Source organism: Cucurbita pepo, chromosome 18, assembly GCF_057944985.1.
Source record: "Cucurbita pepo subsp. pepo isolate OVF chromosome 18, ASM5794498v1, whole genome shotgun sequence".
In the NCBI taxonomy this organism is placed as follows: Eukaryota; Viridiplantae; Streptophyta; class Magnoliopsida; order Cucurbitales; family Cucurbitaceae; genus Cucurbita; species Cucurbita pepo.
The window spans coordinates 2852384-2854883 of NC_141815.1; positions in this window are offsets into that span (position 1 = coordinate 2852384).

Below are 2500 nucleotides of genomic sequence, written 5' to 3' on the forward strand. Positions count from 1 at the left end.
CAATTGAGTTCATGGAAAAAAAACATTCTAAAACTTGAGATATTTGACCGTATGACCGCTCAGAAAAATCGTATCTAGGCCTGGCAGACCAAAAATGCCTCAAAATGTACTATATAGGGGGGTGACTAGTCTGCATGGGCTGGGCACGGGGGTACCCCCTATATCTTCCGCCACCCCCACGCCCCAAGCACTATGCGCCGCACAGGGGCATATGCTTGGGGCGTCGGGGTGGTGGTCGGAGGCCGAGGGCGGTTGACGGCGGGGGTGCGGTGGCGGAACGCGCACGGTGGGGCAGTGTCGGAACGTTCCCGTGCGCTCGCCAGCCCCATCCCGCCCCACCCGCGTGCGCCCCGCCCGCTTGCCCCCGTGCGCTCGCCCGCCCCGCCACGCCCTCATGCTCCAGCGCGCGCGCGCGCGCCCCGTCCCGCCCCGCCCGCGTGCTCCCGCGCGCGCGCGCCCCCCGCCCCGCCCCGCCAGCGTGCTCCCGCGAGCGCGCGCCCCCCGCCCCGCCCCGCCAGCGTGCTCCCGCGAGCGCGCGCCCCGTCCCGCCCCGCCCGCGCTCTGCTGCGCGCGCGCCCGTGCCTGCGCCCCATCCATCACCCATTAATTGTGAAAGTACATGTGGAGTGGTCGGTTTGTTGTAATATTTTTTTTGGGAGCTAAGCAACATGAAAGAATGATTCCCACAAAATTTCAGATTTTTTTGACCACTCTAGCTATTTTTTCTAATTTCTTATTATTTAATATTTAAAAATTCATTAAAAAAAATTGGTTGGTCGAAAAATTATGAAACTTGATTTCTAGATCCATTGGAATGTCCAATTCATGAATCAATTGAGTTCATGGAAAAAAAACATTCTAAAACTTGAGATATTTGACCGTATGACCGCTCAGAAAAATCGTATCTAGGCCTGGCAGACCAAAAATGCCTCAAAATGTACTATATAGGGGGGTGACTAGTCTGCATGGGCTGGGCACGGGGGTACCCCCTATATCTTCCGCCACCCCCACGCCCCAAGCACTATGCGCCGCACAGGGGCATATGCTTGGGGCGTCGGGGTGGTGGTCGGAGGCCGAGGGCGGTTGACGGCGGGGGTGCGGTGGCGGAACGCGCACGGTGGGGCAGTGTCGGAACGTTCCCGTGCGCTCGCCAGCCCCATCCCGCCCCACCCGCGTGCGCCCCGCCCGCTTGCCCCCGTGCGCTCGCCCGCCCTGCCACGCCCTCATGCTCCAGCGCGCGCGCGCGCGCTCCGTCTCGCCCCGCCAGCGTGCTCCCGCGAGCGCGCGCCCCCCGCCCCGCCCCGCCAGCGTGCTCCCGCGAGCGCGCGCCCCGTCCCGCCACGCCCGCGCTCTGCTGCGCGCGCGCCCGTGCCTGCGCCCCATCCATCACCCATTAATTGTGAAAGTACATGTGGAGTGGTCAGTTTGTTGTAAATTTTTTTTCTGGGAGCTAAGCAACATGAAAGAATGATTACCACAAAATTTCAGATTTTTTTGACCACTCTAGCTATTTTTTCTAATTTCTTATTATTTAATATTTAAAAATTCATTAAAAAAAATTGGTTGGTTGAAAAATTATGAAACTTGATTTCTAGATCCATTAGAATGTCCAATTCATGAATCAATTGAGTTCATGGAAAAAAACATTCTAAAACTTGAGATATTTGACCGTATGACCGCTCAGAAAAATCGTATCTAGGCCTGGCAGACCAAAAATGCCTCAAAATGTACTATATAGGGGGGTGACTAGTCTGCATGGGCTGGGCACGGGGGTACCCCTATATCTTCCGCCACCCCCACGCCCCAAGCATGCGCCCCAAGCACTATGCGCCGCACATGGGCATATGCTTGGGGCGTTGGGGTGGTGGTCGGCGGACGAGGGTGGTTGACGGCGGCGGTGCGGTGGCGAAACTTGCGCGGTGAGGCCGTGTTGGGTGCGCCTTTGGGCGTGCGACATGAGCCTTGTTGAGAATGGAATGTTGCGATGTTGCCTTCTAACTTGGGCTGGCTTGAGGATGGTTGATGGCTGGTACGATGATGAAACATGCAAGGTGGGGTGGAGTCGGGTGCCTTCGGGCGTGCGGCATGAACCTCGTTGAGTGTGTGACGTTGTGGTGATGCTTGGCCAGCCTTGGGCCAGCCCTATGTTTTGAAGGCGTGTGGTGCCAGAACATGTTCGGCTGGTCGGAATCGGGTGCCTTTGGGCGTGCGACATGAGCCTCGTTGAGCACGGAATGTTGCGATGTTGCCTTCTAACTGGGAATCTCTGGTGTGAGGACTGTGGATGGCTGCTGGTACGATGATGAAACATGCAAGGTGGGGTGGAGCCGGGTGCCTTCGGGCGTGCGGCATGAACCTCGTTGAGTGTGGGACGTTGTTGTGGTATGCCTCCCTTCCTTGGGCTAGCCCTATGTTTTGAAGGCTGCGTGGTGGCGGAACATGCTTTCTGGGGCGGTGTCAAATGACTTTGGGCGTGCGACATGAGACTTGTTGAGCATGG